This window comes from Pinus tabuliformis, chromosome 5_2 (genome assembly GCF_031772625.1).
Source record: "Pinus tabuliformis cultivar Carrire ecotype Pingquan chromosome 5_2, CPIR1, whole genome shotgun sequence".
In the NCBI taxonomy this organism is placed as follows: Eukaryota; Viridiplantae; Streptophyta; class Pinopsida; order Pinales; family Pinaceae; genus Pinus; species Pinus tabuliformis.
Window position 1 is genome coordinate 931,283,297 of NC_142306.1, and position 20,537 is coordinate 931,303,833.

A 20,537-nucleotide genomic window follows, 5' to 3' on the forward strand; every position below is an offset into this window, starting at 1 on the left:
ATGTTGTATCAACAATAGGCCTCTGATTTCCCACATTGGAATAAGTTGAGGATCAACAACAATGAATTGCATGCTTGGAGAATGAGGTTGGGGCTCTGTGTAGCATAATTATGCATCTGCAACACCAGAACCATTGACCGATGAGTCCAACAGGGGAACCTCCTCAAGGCATAAACCTCAATTTCCCTACGAATCGTACTGATTAAACATCTTTGTAATGAATGATGTTAAATTTGTATTCCTTATGTTTCATTTTTTTTGAATATATACTTCTAGGAAAATTTGGGTACTGTCAAGGTTGGGGAACTTTGATGTACGCTGGGTGAGGGTAGATAGCTGCAATTTGACAATCCAGAAGCCCATGAGAAGAATGCATTGTAACTCAACCAAGTATTTTCCATGACCAAACGTCGATTTAATATACAATTACTAATTTATGTGATATATATATATATATATATATATATATATATTGAATTTTTAGGGATTTAAATTTATTGATAAAAAAAATTTGGTGTAGGTCTGACAACGATGAGGCTACATCATGGTTGTGTCCAAGAATAACACCTGAATAGGGCGAGGAATTGAACCAATGACTTAACATCTAGGAGTGCCTTAATAATGAACCTGATCATCATCTATCTAATACACCATGGAAAAATTTATTGATAGTTCTTATAAAATAATATATTTTCTATTATTTCTCAATTAGAGTGGGAAACAATAAGAAATACTTAACAAGTATTTCCTGTTATTCCCTCCATTCCCATCCTCCACCATGATAATGAAAGGTGGGAAGGGTAGGGGATAGGGTTAACAACTTTTTCCCCTTATTTTCCCCTATCCCCACCCTCATGAAGGTGGGGAGATTAAGGATTAAAGCTAACAAGTATTTCCCGATATTTCCAACCACCCCCATGAAGATTGGGAAGGAAGGAAATAATGGGAAATACATAATAATGAGTGCTTCCCATGATCCCCCATTCTCATTAACACAGAACAATGAGAAATACTTAATAATACTTATTTCATTACTTCCTACTCTTTTCCCTCTCATAAAATAATGAAAAATAGTTTTAGTTTGTTGTTCTTGCTATTGAAAATGGTGACTTGAACCATTGTTTCTAATTCTAAAATGTGAAAAAACAACAATATCAATAGGGACTTAAGAAGAAATCCATCTCTATTATATAATTTAAGCACCTTAAGTTTATTTAGAGATCAATTTTCCCTTCTTATCTTTACCATCACCTTTAAATTTATTGTCACCCTTCTTATCATTGTACGCTCCTCCCCTTTTTGTTTTCTCCACCATCCTGGTTCACCCTATTATCATCCATTGTTTTTAGTTAGCTTGTGGGGTGGTTTGTTTTGGTTAGCAACTTAATAAAATATGTAAAACTACAAATTAATGTGATTTTTATTGTAATATATATATATATATATATATATATATATATATATATATATATATATATATATATATATATATATATATATATATATATATATATATATATATATAATATATATATATATATATATATGTCAATCATCATTGGAAAAGGAATCACTAATACAATTTTTTTATTCAATATGATCTTATGATTGAAAGTTGTTTTTATGCACACTTAGGGGCATCTCCACTTTACTTGGATGATTTATTAAAGGTTTGAAGAATTACTTGATGAAAATATGATGAATATTAAATGTTAGTTCTATAATTAATATACTAAATTTAAAATGAAAGCATTTTCGAGTTAACATTTGGATAGTGTAGTATGCATTAAGATTCTACACTTGTAAACACAAAGGGCGATTTATATCTTTAGTGGGAAAAATGGTAGCAATACAATAGTGATACAAGTGAAAAAAATGAAAAACATCCCAATCAATGTATGATACCATGCTACATTTATGAAATACCTTCATCTGCAAGGGATACTTTATGGAAGTATTATATTCATAAATCTTAGAGCATAAAAGAATAATTTGGCTTTCACATCTTCATCAACTAGTTTGTATGGATGCCTAAAAACATAACTTAGTGAAAACATATTCCATCCTAGAAGAGTGGAGCCTTCCTAACCATGAATGGAGCCTTTCCAACCATGAAATAAAGTAGGATAACACTAGCTAACTAGGTATTGACTTCACAACCTTGGTGTAGAGATCTCAATATACCACCTAAGCATAGTTTTCACATAATCTTTTTACTCTCATCATTGTATTTTTATCATGTTCACTAATGGGTAGCCAAAAGTATGACAAATCTTGTAAACCCTTTATGTAGTGGTCAATTTTCACTCCATTATGTCATTACACTTTAAATTATTCTTGTTCTGCTTCATGATTTTCTAAAAAAAGACCATCCCCAACGACCACTAGTCTCTACTTGGCCCACACCAAAAACCTAAATTTTTTAGATAAAAGAGTCTAAAATTGAATTTAAAACATTGCATATAAAAATTATCCAAAAAAATCAACTTTAATCTTGATAATCCTTTTTCAAATTTCAATAAATATATCCAAAATATATAACATCTTCTTTTATCATAATACCAAAAAGTTATTACACAATTACATAAATAAACTTTTAAATTCCACAACTAACTTTAATTTCAACCATAATGTTGTGTAAATTTTAGAAGTGTTATGTATTTTATATACACAATTGAGAGATATAATCCACTTATACATGATGCATTCTAAAATCCTAAATATCCTAAGTAATTCCTAAGTTGTTACAAATGATATACCTTACTCTATTCAATAACTTAAAGGAATTGTTCCTATTATCATTTCTTTGTGAAATTTGTAAAAAATAAAATTGAATTTATACCATTACTTAATGGAATTAAAATTCTAAGGTAGATGAAGATAGCTAAGTTGCTAGACATTCACAAACCAATTACGTAACATGAGTGGTTCCTATTGTTATTTCTCTGTGCAATTTGCTAAAAATAAAATTGAATCGATACCATTAATTAATGGAATGAAATATAAGGTAGATGAATATAGCTAGGTTGCTATACATTCACAAACCCATTATTCGTAGGACAAATGTCTAAGTTAATTTAATTTTTAAACCAGTCTATGTGTATAAATGAAATAATTTGTTATATAAATGAAATTATTTGTGAGTATTAATAAGCATTGATTCAAAATAAATATCTAAATATTTATTACATTTTACATGGTTAAGATTTTTTATTTTTTTATTTTTTAAGTTAATTAAATTATAATTTTATTTTATATTTTTATTAATTACAAAAATATATTACTTAACATATATATATATACTATATATCTATATCTATATCTATATCTATATCTATATCTATATATATATATATATATATATATATATATATATATATATATATGATAGAGATTCATTAATATTTTATTATAAAAAGACTTTGCTATAATATTATAACCAATATAATTGCTTATTAATATTATATGTCTAAAAATCATAATTCAATATTACATATCCAAAAACCATGAAAAATGAAATTGGTTTGTATGACATCTTTTTAATTAATTTAATTGAAAAGAAAAAAATATAAATATTTTTAAAATGAATTTTAATATTTAATTTATAATTCTTATTATTTTAAGAAATTTGTTAAAATAAAAATTTTTATCATCTATTAAATAATTAAATTAAAATTTTATAAATTCTATTGATATATTTTTATGGACAATAATTGTAGAGTACAACATTAACATGTTTTAAGAAACATATTATTCGGAGTAGAATGTTTCTCTATGGGGAATACACATGGGCTATAATGTTAGTTGTCCACTAAATCTTTGGCTGTTATGGATATCGAAAACACATATATAAATTGGTAAAGGTAAAATATATGTATTAATTATTTCAGTCCCAAGGTATAGTTCTTGTTGCTAAGTACCTTGCTTGTTAAGGGGTGAAATCTCCTCAACACCCTTGGGGTTAGCCCTTGCTAGTTTGGCTGACTGGTTGATCTACCCAAATTTTATCACCCTTAAAAAGAATTAATTATTTCAAAAATAATACTAATATTTAAGTTATTCATCATAAGTTTTTCATTGGTGACCATTATCTCGAATATAAAAAATTTATGGAATGTTTTTCAAAATTTGTTCCATAACATGATTGATTTTTCTCTATTATAGATATTTTTCTTCACTTTTAAGAGATAAACACAAGGATCGGTGATAAAACAAGTTGTTGTTCCTAATTTCACTACAAAATAAAACAAGTTGTTGATCCTAATTTCACTATTAAATCCTTTTTCAAGTAGCCTTTCTTTCTTGTTATTTTCTTTTGCATAATGTTCACTAACTTATAGGAACTTATAATGAACATAAAATAATAGATAATTTTCAATATAATCGTGAGCTAAATTTGAAATTCCAAATCCAAATTGGACAGATAGATGTTGGTAGGGGAGGTGAATATGAACATGGAGAGACTCACTTTTGTTATGTCCTTCCTATTTAAATTTAAAAACTTTCAAATTTATTGTTAAATTTAAAACTTACAAGTATCTACAAATATGTATTAATATACATGGATAATATTTACTATAATGTTATATCTATATGGGGTGTTGAACCAGGATGTACACAGTGGACAAAGACATATGGGAGAGGTGGCAAAGCACGAGTGTTATGTTGCAAGAAGGTTGGAGGTCGTGGATGTAGATCATAATGTCGTGGTATGAATTTTGTATAGGTTAGTTAGTATTAAGCATCATGCTCTGAGTTAATACATGGTTTAATTGGATTAATGTATTTTCTTCTTATTCGTTAGATGAGAATAAAATGATATTCAATGAACAAGATTAATGAAACTAAGCCAATAATTGACTTAGTGCATGATGCTTAGTACTTACCATTTTTAAAGAGTGAACATGTTACTCATCTAATTGAAATACCTTTTGATTTCCATTCGACCTTAATTTTCCTCCAAGTTATAGTTTTGAGAGAATGAACATGTTAATATATAAAAAAATTAATGTCATACTCCTCAAATTAAGACACTTAAATATGACACTAACACATAAGGAATGTAAATAACAAACAATTCCAAAAAAACTGAGTCGAGAGGCTTATTCTACAATCTAGTATGAGGGTGATGTCACTTGTTGTTTAAAAGAATACTTTAAATTAAAAAATATTGTCATTTATATTTGGTGTCTGGCTTGGCAATGACCTTAAAATTAGATAATAATAATAACAATAATAATTGAAACGATTGTATATATTTGGTTAGTTTTAATTAAAACCATTAAAGTAATTAAAAAAACAACAAATTATATTTCTCTTAGAGAGAGAGAGAATGTGTTTGTTAATGTTGACATTAGTAAAATATTTCAATGCTCAAAGAAAAAACTAAATAAAGTTAAAATAATTCAAATGTAGACTAGTTGGTTTGCATAGGGTTTAGTTTTCGTCACAGGTTCAAACCTATGGGTGGTTAAGGTTTCTTCCAACCAATAAGTAGAGAGACCACCATAGTCTATATAGAGAAAGAAACATAAAATCATTGTATATCCATCGTAATAATTGATTTATCAAGTAACAAATGTAATTTACGATAAATCTATACTAGTTTAACATTGAATTCTATTTTTTTATTAATAGAAATAGCAAACAATTCCAAATTAATTTAATATTGAATTTCTGATTTTTCTATTACAATAAAATTATGTTTAACATGATTATTGTCTTATACTTTTTCTTCAGAAAACATATTACTATTTTCAATACAAAATCTATACTTCAAAAAAATTCATTAACTATTTGATGAGATCATATTTTAATCATAGCTCTACAATAAAAAAAAAATAGCACACATTCATTATATCATCTTAAAAATCTTTGGCCAAATGACTTCTAATATTAGTAGATACGTTTTCTTTGTTTATATTTTACCATTTTCAATTTAGTCAGTGCACTAATTGAATAATCAAATGTTAATGTATATTGTTTAAATATTTTATGTTGGAATTATCAAATGTGGTGGGCTCCAGTATTGCAGCGATAATGCTGCAACTCCTGGGGCTTCCTTATTTACTTTTATTAACCCAATAGTTCGTAACAAACTTGGAAGCAACGGTGTTGTATGCACAAGTACTAGCTCTTACTGCAAGTTGTCACTTGATCAGCTGGCACAAGTTCGCTAGGAGCTTAAACCAACTTCTATTAGTTCTCAGAAGAAGATTTTACTGTGATGGAAGAAATATAACTCTACAAGGGCTATTCTACTTGCAGAAAGAGAAGGAAGACTAAAATGAAATACAAACCCTAACAAACCCTAGTTTACCCACTAACCCTACTTTTGCAAGAAAAGAGATGAAAACTAATGAAGTGAGTGCCATTGACTACTGAAAAGATAAATTGCATTTATTCAAGCTACTTTTGAAAAGAAATGGGAAAAAATCATATTTTTGTACTTTTGAGTGTTTTTATGTGGAATTATTATGCTTGTGATTTATTTGGTTGTGATTGTGCAGAGGCTTGGTGGCAAAGGAAGATGAATTTGGCTTTTGTAGAGGGTGAGGAGGGTGTGGGAGAGGTCCTAGGAAGCCCCTAGTACCCTTCTGAAGACTTTCATTGCGATCAGACTTCGAAAAATCACTCACAAGAAATTCCACAGGAAGCTGCAAGGGATCTACAGGAGGATCTATAGGAGGGGGCCGAAAGCTGTTTTTAGGGTTTTGAAGGTGGAAAAATGATGGGAAAGGGAAATGAAGGCTGGATGAAGGTGTTGAGGCATCTAGAACTTGTCAAGGAAGATCAGGGATGAACGTGATGGTTGGATATGTTCAAATGGCAACAAAGAAACTTCATGGAAAAAACGCAGAAATTAGGGCAGATTGGCAAAATGTTGCAAATGAGTTGGGAAATCTAAGAGAAGTGAGCTGGTGCTTGGCTATTTTATGGAGGGATGGTGAGCTGAGATGTCCTGTAAGAGATCTGCACATTTACTTATCAAAACTTGACCAAAGAAAGAACTAAAAACAGAGTTTTGTCTAGTTTGACCTAATTTCTAACCTACAAACACAAAAACACTGAACAATACCCTATGAACAGAAAAGCATGCGAGAGAGCTATGGAAAAAGAACAGAAAATGATCTAATAAATTGAATCTGAACCAATATCAACTTTTCCAAATCAAGTTATCACACTAGCAGTTACATGGAAGAGCAAAAAGCTGTGTTTTTGGTGGCAGCAGTAGTGCCTTGACCTCAAATCATAGTCCCAAGAAGGGAGAAAGGAGATCAAGACCTACTGTTGGCCTTTTTGGATCTTTTTCTGTCAATGCAGCAACTTACTTAAGCAACTTGAAACAAAAACAGCTACACTAACCATCAAAATCAACCTAATCTGATGAAGTAAGATTAATCTATGCAACAGAAATTAACTCATGAATAAAATAAAAAACATATAAGTGCATAAAGGAGGTACTAGGCATCTTGGGTTGGGCCCTAACCCAAGAGATTCAACTCTCTGAAAGAGATTAGTGCTGGCTCAAAAACTGTTTCATCTTCATTTATAAAAAAATAGCAATTACATCACATAAACTGTTCTAAAAAAGAACTCGAAAATAAGCTAAACAATGTGTTGCACAAAAGTGCGAAAATCTACTAATAATTGGCTAAAATCCAACTAAAAAAACTGAGCACCCAAGCTCTGCTATTTATACAACTCGAACCTCCAATAGCTCTCCTAAAATCATGGGGCTCAGCTTCCCAAAACTGCAGATAAACAGTAGTCCTTCTTTACTTGCTCGGCTGCCCCTTGGATGCACTCATGTGGTTGTTTATGCTCTGAGTTTCTGATGGATAATTCAAGGTAAGGGTTCATAAATGAAGGGGACGCCCTCCTACAAATCCTCTCCCTTGTTCTTCAAAACCTTTGATTTATCTCAAAATTGACCAAAAATCTGCATAATGCACACATTAGACTTTTTGGCATAATGACTAACCCAATTCACTCTATTAGCATAAATATAAAAAAGACATGCAATAAACTAATAAGAATGGTGGATTAAGTCAAATTAGGAGGCAAAATGAGCCCATATAATTACCCATTTCTAGGGCTCATCATTACCCCCCTACTGAATGGGTTGCTCATCCTCTGAGAAACTAGTCTAACTCTTCATCCTTGATGGCTCTGACAGATTCCCTGACATCCCATGCTTCTTATGTGATATCTTCCACTTTATCATGGAATCCTACCTTCTATCCACCTCCTCCCACTGTTGTCTTTCTTCCTCTTCCCACCTTCTATACAGAACTGTCTTTCTTCGAAGAGGTAGGCTCGGTGCAAACCCACTTTTCATTTTCATATATACAAGGGGTAATGTGGTTGTAAGATAGAATGGAGCCTGAAAAGGGAAAGGAATTACATTCAAAGAACTTTTCCTGCTTCTTAAGAAAAACAAAATTTTCATCTATTCTCTGTTTCTGAAGTATTGTCTTTTCTTCACCCTGGTTTTCACATATACAAGGAGTGACGCAATTTTAAGGAAGGATTAAGCCTGAAAATGGAGAGGAATTGCATTGAAAAGTCTGCCTGTTTCTTGAAAAAAACCACAATTCTCATCTATTTCCTGTTTCTGCAAAAGAAGTGTTGTCTGTAGAACTATTATAGCTTCCCGTAGAATGTCGATAGTAGAAAAATGGCTGAAAACGATAGCGGATGATGATTTCAAGGTTATGGTGGTGGTATAGAGCTTATTGCAGCTAAGTGGACAAGGATGAAATGGAAGAAAAGGTGGTGAAGGAGTTTCGAGGAGGCATAGTTATGTTTTCTTTGATATATTTCCGCTGATGGTGAGCTGACAAAAATTTGTGTTGGCACTATTTGGACTGTTGGTCCCTACTGCAGTGTCATCATGAAACCTTATGCTTTCTATCTGCAATCACCTCCCATCAATTGTGCTGGAGTTCAAAACATCTGCCACTACCTGTTTTTTAGATTTTCTGTGAGTTGAATAGACACATGTGCTGTGTGATCTTCGGCTGAGCACTGTTGAACTGGACGAGAGTGGCCAGTTAGCTGGACACTAATCTAGTTTAATCTCAACCATCCCATTTTTTCATGCATTTTTGGATCATACAGATGCAACAGAGGAACAGGTTTAGACACTTACCTGTAAGTCGACATATGCGTGATGTGGTGCTGCTTGGTCCTTTTGTTGCTGCATGCTCATATTTAGTTGCTGCATGCCTATATCCCTTCTGCTATATGCTTTTTTTTGTTTGATGTGTGGCTATTTTTCTTGTGCATGTATCTTCTTGGTTGGATCTGATCTTAGGAGTCTGCTTCAACCTTCAGATTTGCACCCTCATGCTGCTAATGCAAGATTTTAATGGGATAGTAACTTGTTTGGTTCATTTCTCCCAAACGGTAGACTGGATTGACTTGAAATTTTCTGAGCATGTTTTCATCATCATTATGCACCTCCCATAGAAAAATTTTGGTCAATGGATGCACGGATTTCGAGAAAAACCAAAAATGGCTAAAGGTGATGGAGGTTGATTTCTTGGAAACTTTGCATTGGAATTGGCTGAAATTGCTTGGGCATGTTACTATCACCCATATGCATCTCCCCATGAAACAGGTTTTTAAATGGATGCACGGATATGGAAAAAATGCAAAAATGGATGAAGGTGATGGAGGCTAATTTCTTGGAAATCGTGCATTGGAATTGGCTGAAATTTCTTGGGCATGTTGCCATCATCCCTCTGCAACCCTTCATGAAACAGTTTTTTAAATGGATGCATGGTTTTCAAGTTAGGGAAAAAACAAATTTCTGCTCTATGTATTTTTGTATGAGAGCATCCTGCAGTTTTTGGACAGTAAGAAAAATGAGCTTGGGGTGTGATGCAAGCTTGGAAATGATGAAAGAGAGATTTGAAGACTGTAGGAGGATTTATAAAAACTTTTTGAAGCTTCCTTATTCCCCAAACTTCTTTTAAAATCCATTTCTAGCTCTCTGTAATTTCTACAGGAGTCTCTTGTAGAAAACACATTTTTCATAAAATAAGTACAGTGAGTTGGAAAGAATGTCAAGAATGATGGAGAAGGGTGAGGGAAGGTAGGATAGGTGTTGTTATTGGTTTCAAATCTTTCTTCGCACCTGCTGCTGCTTTCTGAAGTTCTCCTGGAGACCTGCAATACAACTAGAAATTCATTTTTCTTTTTCTTTTTCTCTTTTTTTTTTTGGAAACAACTAGGGTACCTCAAGGAGGTTTTCACCCTAATTGCCTGCCTTGGGCGCCTCCAAGGGAGGTTTTCACCCAATGATCTTATTCTATTTTTCTTTTCTCTTCTTTCCAACCCATTGACTACCTCATGGAGGTTTTCAATCAATGAGCCAATATGAGGTGCCTCCGAGGAGGTTTTCACGTTAAATTTTTTTTTTCTCTTATTTTTCATTTTTTTTTTTCTCTACCCTATCCTACTTGAAAAGTAAAATCATTTTCAAGTATAAGAATACTTCCAATAGATCCATGTGCACATTGAGATGATAGACAAAATGATGTGGAGGCTTAAAATGCATGCCTTGACAGGTATCCGAATTTCAGAGACCAAATGATTTGACTTTGAAATGATCAAGCATAGTTGAGGAAGAGAGTATTGCTGCAACTTAATGACTGTTTGGAACCATATTCGAATATAGTTGTGATGCCCTTGCTCCTTTTACTGATCTGGATCATTCTTCATGTCACCTTCTACCATGACCTTCACATCTTCCTCTTTTTGCTAATTTTTCTCTTGAATACATGGAGGATTTGATAGTAACCATGAGGGAGCTCTCTCGATATCTGATTTTGATGTCCTCTCTTCATAAAGTGCAGCCCATGGTCCTTTGATCTTCTCTTTTGCATATTCTTCTGCTGGATGTGGTCCTTCAATGATATCAATATAATCTCTTTTTGACAATACTCTTCCTGAGCTATGGTGAATATCATTAAGCTCAAGAGGAGTTGTTTGGAAGTGTTGTACCTCAGCTTTGCAATTGGGTTGAGCTAATCCAATGTGCGAGTTTGGAAATGGTGGTTCCCCACTATATACTTGTTGGGCTTGTCTGTTATTCGGGTTCGATTTCAGTTGAGCAGGCATTTGGGGTTGCCTTGGTGGAGCAGGAGGCAAAAGAGTGGGAGGAGAGTTGTACTGGGGCCTCCACCCCGATGAGGTGCATTCTACTGAGGCTGTGGTTGAGCATAGGGGTGAAATGGATGAGCAGCTGGTTGGGTATAATATGGAGATGTGAAGGACCAAGGAGGAGGCGTGGACCAAGAAGGATGAGCAGGGGGGCCCCGAGAAGGTATAGAAGTGACTTGGTTGGGGTTGTAGTATGCCTGCGCTGTCCCTTGTGTCCCCTGCTGATATGGTCTAGGTCCATGTGGCCTCCTTCGGTCTATGTAATAGCTCTGTTCAGTGACTACTTCAGCCCCTTGGTACATAGCACTTGTCTATTGAATGATTTTCTTCACAGATTGAACAAACCTCTTAGATTTCAATGGGCATTCATTCCTAGGATACCTCCTAGTGCATCTAGGGAAAAAAATGGACAAAGCCCTCTCTATTTCCTCTTGTTTTCTTTTCATATGCATGGCAATAATCTGCCGCATCTCACTTTTGAAATCTTCCAGCAGATTCTCAAACTCACCTCTAAGAGATGAGTTGGAAGAAAAGGTACTGCTCCCAACATTTCTGTTTTCAACCATTAGCTCCAGAGGAATGTTTTCTTCTTCTTCATCCCCTATAGGTTCTTCAAATATGTTTGACTATTACCTACAGGTGTTTCTTGATTGCAGGCACCGAAGAAGAGAGAAGGTTGGTTGTGTGAAGCAGTGGGGGTGTTGGGCAAGCATTTTTCTAAATTATCTCTACTCCTACGAGGCATGAAAGGAAATCTTTTTGGGTGATTTTTGTTTTTTCTACTTGTACCTGCAAAACTGAAATTGAATGAACAAACAAATTGCAACTAATCTAAAATGAACTTGCTAAAATGAAATTGCAGAATTGAAATGAAAGCAAGGAAATGACTAATCTACTTGTGCTAGAATTGAAATTGCAGAATTGAAAGGACTAATCTACTTTTGCTGAAATGGAAATTGCAGAATTGAAATGAAAGCAAGGAAGTGCCTAATCTACATTGTTGGAATGGAAATTGAAGAATTGAAATGAAAGGAGGAAATGACTAATCTACTTTTACTGAAATGGAAATTGCAGAATTGAAATGAAAGCAGGAAATGCCTAATCTACGGTTGCTGAAATGAAATTGCAGAATGGAAATGAAAGCAAGAAATGCCTAATCTACGCTTGTTGAAACGGAAATTGGAGAATTGAAATGAAAGAAAGAAATACCTAATATACTTTTGCAGAATGGAAATGAAACAACTACTCTACTTTTGCTGGAATAAACTACTTAGCAGAATGTTGCAGTAGAAAATAGAAGAAAGTAGTAAACACAAAATACTCTGATGCTTCCCCGACAACGGTGCCAAAAAGAGTGGTGGGCTCTAGTATTGTAACAATAATGCTGCAACTCCTAGGGCTTCCTTATTTACTTTTATTAACCTAGTAGTTCGTAACAAACTTGGAAGCGACGGTGTTGTATGCACAAGTACTAGCTCTTACTACAGGTTGTCACTGGATCAGCTGGCGCAAGTTTGCTAGGAGCTTAAGCCAACTTCTATGAGTTCTCAGAAGAATCTTTTACTGTGATGGAAGAAAGATAACTCTACAGGGGCTATTCTACTTGTAGAAAGAGAAGGAAGACTGAAATGAAACACAAACCCTAGCAAACCCTAGTTTACCTAATAACCCTACTTTTTCAAGAAAAGAGATGGAAACTAATGAAGTGAGTGCCATTGACTACTGAAAAGGTAAATTGAATTTATTCAAGCTACTTCTGAAAAGAAAAGGAAGAAATCATCTTTTTGTACTTTTGAGTGTTTTTATGTGGAATTATTATGCTTGTGATTTATCTGGTCGTGACTGTGTGGAGGTTTGGTGGCAAAGGAAGATGGAGTTGGCTTTTGTAGAGGGTGAGGAAGGTGTGGATAGGTCTTAAGTAGCCCCTAGTACTCTTCTTAAGACTTTCATTGTGATGAGACTTCGAAAAATCACTCACAGGAAATTCTACAGGAGGCTGCAGGGGATCTACAGGAGGGGGCCGAAAGCTGTTTTTAGGGTTTTGAAGGTAGAAAAATGATGGGAAAAAGGAAATGAAGGCTAGATGATGGTGTTGAGGAATATAGAACTTGTCAAGGAAGATCAGGGATGAACGTGATGGTTGGATTTGTTCAAATGGTAAGAAAGCAGCTTAATGCAAAAAAATGCAGGAATTAGAGCAGATTGGAAAAATGTTGTGAATGAGTTGGGAAATCTAAGAGAAGTGAGCTGGTGCTGGCTATTTTATGGAGGGATGGTGAGCTGAGATGTCCTGCAAGAGACTTGCACATTTACTTATCAAAACTTGACCAAACAAAGAACTAAAAACGGAGTTTTGTCTAGTTTGACCTAATTTCTGACCTACAAACAGAAAAACGATGAACAGTACCCTATGAACAAAAAGCATGCGAGGGAGCTATGGAAAAAGAACAGGAAATGATCTAAGAAATTGAATCTAAACCAATATCAAGCTTTTCAAATCAAGTTATCACACTAGAAGTTGCATGGAAGAGCGAAACGTTGTGTTTTTGGTGGCAGCAGTAGTGCCTTGACCTCAAATCATAGTCCCGGGAAGGGAGAAAGGAGATCAAGACCTACTGTTGGTCTTTTTGGATTTTTTTCTGTCACTACAGCAACTTACTTAAGCAACTTGAAACAAAAATAACTATATTAACCATCAAAAGCAACCTAATCAGATGAAGTAAGATGAATCTATGCAACATAAATTAGCTCATGAATACAATCAAAAACATATAAGTGCACAAAGGAGGTGTTGGACAGCTTGGGTTAGGCCCTAACCCAAGAGCTTCAGCCCTCTGAAAGAGATCAGTGCTGGCTCAAAAACTGTTTCATCTTCATTTATAAAAAAAATAGCAGTTACATCACATAAATTGTTCTAAAAAAGAACTCGAAAATAAGTTGACTAATGTGCTACACAAAAGTGCGAAAATATACTGAGAACTGGCTAAAATCCAACTAAAAAACTGAGCATCAAAGCCCTACTATTTATACAACTCGAGCCTCCAACAGCTCTCTTAAAATCAAGGGGCTCAGCTTCCCAAAAATGCAGATAAACAGTAGTCCTTCTTTACTTGCTCGTCTGCCCCTTCGATGCACTCATGTGGCTGCTTATGCTCCGAGTTTCTGATGGAGAATTCAAGGTAAATGTTCATAAGTGAAGGGGACACCCTCATACAAATCCTCTCCCTTCTTCTTCCTCGAATTTGGCTGCCAAATGCTCATTAAACCCTTGATTTTGTCTCAAAATTGACCAAAAATTTACATAAAGCAAGCATTAGACTTTTTGGCATAATGACTAACCCAATTCACTCTATTAGCAGAAATATAATAAAAAACATGCAATAAACTAATGAGAATGGTGGATTAAGTCGAATTAGGAGGCAAAATGAGCCAATATAATTACCCATTTCTGGGGCTCATCAAAATGTTAATGTATATTGGATCTATTTATATAATAAAAAAAATTCAAACTAAAATAAGTTGTTTAATTCGAACTAAAAACTTCAAAACATAGGATATTTAAGAACTCAAGTAGATTTGTCATTATGTCTCTCCTAAATTATTCCTTTAACTTTGTATAAGTTAGTTATTCCTTTAACTTCGTATAAGTTAATTATGACTTTTTGGTTATTTTCTTTTTTATTTGTAACTTTATTTTTTTAGTGACCCCTTAATTTTTGGGTTTATTATTAACTTTAATTAATCGATGGAATGCAATATTATTAAAATCATCATTATTTTTGTTAAATAAAAATTTGTAATACTTTTCCTCATACAATTGGTCAAAAATAAGTACCTAGATCCCTATCACCAATTACGTATGACTTTTATCATATTCCATATATATATATATATATGGGTTTATATTTTTAGATTAAAAACATAAAAAGAAAATAATTTCTTTTTAATTTTTGGTCTAGTCAAAAGTAATCGTTACATTATAGCCATTGGAGTGAACTTTTTCTCTCTATTTAATCTCTTTGATTCTTCATCTTGTCTTGATGATGAACCACACTTATTAGTTCCAAATGTGTCTTGACAAATAAGTTTTAATGTAATTATCACCCGAAGAAAAAAAAACATCTCTCAAATATTCAAAATCTAATATACCCAAAAATATTCAATTTATATAGAGTTAAAAAAAATTAATTTATTACTTAACATATATATTTAAAAAATTATAAAGAATTACTATTATTTTATTATAAAAATATTTTTCTATAATATTGTAGTCAATATCACAGCTTATTAATATTACATATAATTTAATATCACATATCTAAAAACAATGATGCATTTCCAATGAAATTTGTTTGTATGACATTTGTTTATTTAATTTAATTAAAAAAAAACATAAATATGTTTAAAAGAAATTTTAATATTTTTTTTCCAAAGAAAAAAAAACGGTAACCTTTTATTAAAAAATTAATGAAAAGTTACACTAGCTGATGCATTGAAGCATTCCGTAAGCTACCACATGGGCTCAAGTGCTTTCGCACCCCACGCAACTTTAGAAGACTAACGTGCACAAAGAATAAGAAAAGAGAAAGAGAGGAGAGAGAAAGAAAAGGGAAGAAAAAACTGAGATCCTTCAAGTTTTTCTTCCCCTTTTCTTTTCGACCTTGCGCCACTCTCCTTGAGGGGGCTCGATCGAAGCAATGGCTATCTGTGTTTCTGCATTCTATGGGCTTGTTTATTTGTCTCAGTCTGAGGTATCTGAGAGGTGATGCCGCTTGATGCCTCCCATACTTTGATCCACTCTCATCATCTCTGTCTGATTCTTCTCTGCCTGATTTGAGTGATGCTGTGAGTCCTTTGTGACTGGTGTGGTTCCCTTCTGAGTCTCTTTTTCTTGAGAAAGCTCTGCTTTCTCTGCAGGAGGCTCTTCCTCCTCTGCTTCTGATTCTTCATCCTCTGAGTCTGGGGTGGAGAATTGCCATCCTTTCCTCTGCTTCCCTTTCTGCTTCTTCTTACTGTTTGTTTTCTTGGCTTCTGGACATGTGCTTTGCAGGTGTCCTGTCAGCCTACAGAGCCTGCATCTAAAAGCGGTGTTTTCATAGTCTAGTGCTTGCAACCAGTTTTGTTGTTTGTAGATCAGCTTGATATTATCCGTCAGCCCTTCGCTTAGATCTACTTCCACACATATGCGTGCGAAAGTGTAGATCCTTTCGTCAATCCTTTCCAGATCTGTTTTGATATATTTCCCTATGCTGTTCCCAATACCTTCCAGTACTTTTTCACTCCAGAAGTGTAGAGGAAGGTTGTAAAGACGAACCCACACCGGCACTGTGGATACAGTCATTTTGTTTGGATCGAAATCTGAAAACCATGGGGTCATAAACAGCCCCGCTGTTCCCCAAAACCAAGGCCCAGCGCTGATGACTGTATCTCTGACTTCCTTGGATGTAAATCTGACTATAAAAAACCCCTTGGAGCATAGATGTATATCACATTCCATGGTCCAGTTGGTAAAGATCCAATGGAATAGATCCATTGGCTTAGGCCAAAAACTGTTAAAACGACATATAAGGGCCTGCGTTTCATAGGACTTAACGAAATCATCAAGTCCTGTGGAGTCAAGGTTCAGGGCTGGGGAATGCCCCAGTTGGTCTACTATGTATGGCCTGGGTTTGTATCCGCCGTGATCTGGAGAGGGCCCTGAGTTCCTGTTGCCTTGTAATATGTTTTTGTAGGATGTGCCTCCCTTAGGTTGATGTTGGGGTGCTGTTCCTTTCCCCTTGTCTCCCCCTGAGGAGCTTGACTGTCCCTGTGGCTGAGCCCCTCCTCTCAGCCTCAGATTTAAAACAATGTGTGTTCCTGGGCTGATCTCATAGCTTCCCAACGTTCTAGAGTCCTGAAGGGACCATCTACCGCTGACCAAATGTTGGATCTGAACTAGGTAACCCAGCTCTGTCCAAATATGCTGTTTCAACTACAAGATGGTGTCTCCTGCATGAACCCACACTAATCGGGTTTTCCCTTCAGGGGATTTAATGAAAATCTAAAAACGATTTGTTCTTACATGCTCTGACTGCGAGCAATCTTTCATATTGGACCTCGATCTGAGTCGCCTTTCTTTGTGCGTGACTGGATCTGCGAAACCTCCATTCGATCTATGCTTGGGACCGCAGATCTGCTGCATGGGATCTCTGAAGTTGGCTGGATCAAGTAGATCTAGGCCAGATCTGCAAAATTTTGGCCAGTGTATTGATAGAGGGCGCAGATCTGCAGCATGCAAACCTCCCCTGCCATTGCTCCGTGCGATCTGTGACTGGCGCGTCCTGGCCTCTGAGTGCTGTAAATCATGATGGCAGAACGCATGATCCCTTGAGGCAGAAAACCCCATCGATCCGTTGCCGCGGAGATCCGGAAGGTATTGGGGCGTTTGACTGCGCCATTTCACAGGTAAAACCTTTTCAGCATCGTATGGGGCGGCTCTCACCGTAGCTCCGAGCCCTGGGTCGACCCCTGCAACAGCCTTTGGACTAGTTGCGGCCGCAGACAGCTCTCTGCACAGACAAACCCTAACACTCGCCATCCTGTCCTTAATATTTCCTTATAACAAATAAAGATTTGATTTTTATATATTTTAAATTTCAAAAGAAATTTTAATATTTAATTATAATTCTTATTAAAATTATTTTAAAATATTTGATAAATATTTAGTTTTTACTATCCATTAAATAATTAATTAAAAGTTTATAATTATTAATAATTAAATTAATAGTTTATAAATTCTATTGATATATTTTTATGGACAATATTTGTAAAGTACAACATTTTCATGTTTTATGGAACATATTATGTGGAGTAGAATGTCTCTCTATGGGGAATACAAGTGGGCTATAATGTTAGTTGTCCACTAAATATTTGGTTGTTATGGATATGGAAAATACATATATAAATTGGTAAAATTAAAACATATAAATTAATTATTTCAACCTTGAGGTATAGTTCACTTGGTCAAGTTCTTGTTGCTAAGTACCTTGCTTATGAAGGCATCAAATATCCCTCACACTTTGCTAGTTTGGAATTTTTTTTCAAAATTTGTTCCATAACGTGATTGGTTTTTTCCTTGTTATAGATACATTTCTTCACTCTTCAGAGATAAACATAAGGACCTATAATAAAACAAGTTGTTGATCCTTGTTGATCATAATTTCACTAAGAAATAAAACACGTTGTTCATCCTAATTTCACTAGTAAATCCTTTTTTAGGTAGTCTTTCTTTCTTGTTATTTTCTTTTACGTAATGTTTATGAACTTATAGGAACTTATAATGAACATAAAATAATAGATAATTTTCAATATACTAGTGAACTAAAGTTGAAATTCCAAATCAGAATTTCTTTCTTGTTATTTTGTTTTGCATAATGTTCACTAACTTATAGGAACTTATAATGACCATAAAATAATAGATAATTTTAGGCCTTTCTAGTTTGGAATCTTTTTCAAAATGTGTTCTGTAACTGTGATTGGTTTTTTTCTTATTATAGATAATCTTCTTCACTTTTAAGAGATAAACACAAGGACCTGTAATAAAACAAGTTGTTGATCCTAATTTCACTATTAAATCCTTTTCAGGTAGTCTTTCTTGTTATTTTGTTTTGCATAATGTTCACTAACTTATAGGAACTTATAATGAACATAAAATAATAGATAATTTTAAATATACAAGTGAAGTAAATTTGAAATTCCAAATCTGAATTTCTTTCTTGTTATTTTATTTTGCATAATGTTCACTAACTTATAGGAACTTATAATGAACATAAAATAATAGATAATTTTCAATATACTAGTGAACTAAATTTGAAATTCCAAATCCCAATTAGATGGAGAGATGTTGGTAGGGTAGGTGAATTTGGACAGATAGATGTTGGTAGGGGAGGTGAATATGAACATGCAGAGACTCACTTTCATTATGTCAATCCTATTTAATTTTGATAACTTTCAAATTTATTGTTAAATTTAAAACTTACAAGTATATACAAATATGTATTAATATACATGGATAATATATACTATAATTTTATATCTATATGCGGTGTTGAACCATGATGTACACAGTGGACAAAGATATATGTGAGAGGTTGAGTGTTATGTTGCAAGAAGGTTGGAGGCAGTGGATGTAGATCATAATATTGTTGTATATGTTTTGTATAGGCTAGTTAATATTAAGTACTATGCTCTGAGTTAATGCTTGGTTTAATTGATTTAATGTATTTTCATCTTATTCATTAGATGAGAATAAAATGATATTCAGTGAACACGACAAATATCACTAAGTCAATAATTGACTTAGTGCAATATGCTTAATACTTACCCTTTTTAAAGAGTGAACATGTTAATCCTTTCATTGAAATACCTTTTAACTTCCAGTTGGCCTTAATTTTCCTCTAAGTTCTCTAAGTTTTAGTTTCAAGAGAATGAACATGTCAATATATAAACAAATTTAATTCCATACTCCTCAAATTAAGACATTTAAATATGACACTAACACAAAAGGAATGTAAATAGCAAACAATTCCAAAAGAATTGAGTCGAGAGGCTTATTCTACAATTTAGTAAGAGGGTTGTCATTTATATTTGGTGTTTGGCTTGATCGTGACCTTAAAATTAGATGATGATGATGATGATAATAATAATAATAATAAAAACTTAAATGATTGTATATATCTGGTTAATTTTAATTAAAAAAATTAAAGTAATTAAAAAACAAATTATATTTCTCTTAGAGAGATAGAGAATGTGTGTATTAATGTTGACCTTAGTAAAATATTTCAATGCTCGGAAGGAAAAACTAATTAAAGGTAAAATATTTGATGTGTAGACTAGTTGGTTTGCATAGGGTGTGTATATTTGGTTAGTTTTAATTAAAACTATTAAATTAATTAAAAAAACAAATTAGATTTCTCTTTGAGAGATAGAGAATGTGTGTGTTAACGTTGACATTAGTAAAATATTTCAACGCTCACTAAAATAATTGAGGTGTAGACTAGTTGGTTTGCATAGGGTTCAGTGTTGTTCAAACTTGTCGGTGGTTAAGTTTTCTTCCAACTAATAAGTAATCAGACCACCATACTCTATATAGAGAAAATCACTATAGATTCATCTTAATAATTTATTTATCAAGGTACAAAATGCAATTTACGATAAATATATACTAGTTTAACATTGAATTCTATTTTTTTATTATTAATGGAAATAGCAAACAATTCCAAATTAATTTAATATTTAATTTCTTTTTTTTTCTATTATATTGGAATTATAATTAACATGATCATTGTGTTATACTTTTTCTTCCAAAAACATATTACTATTTTCAA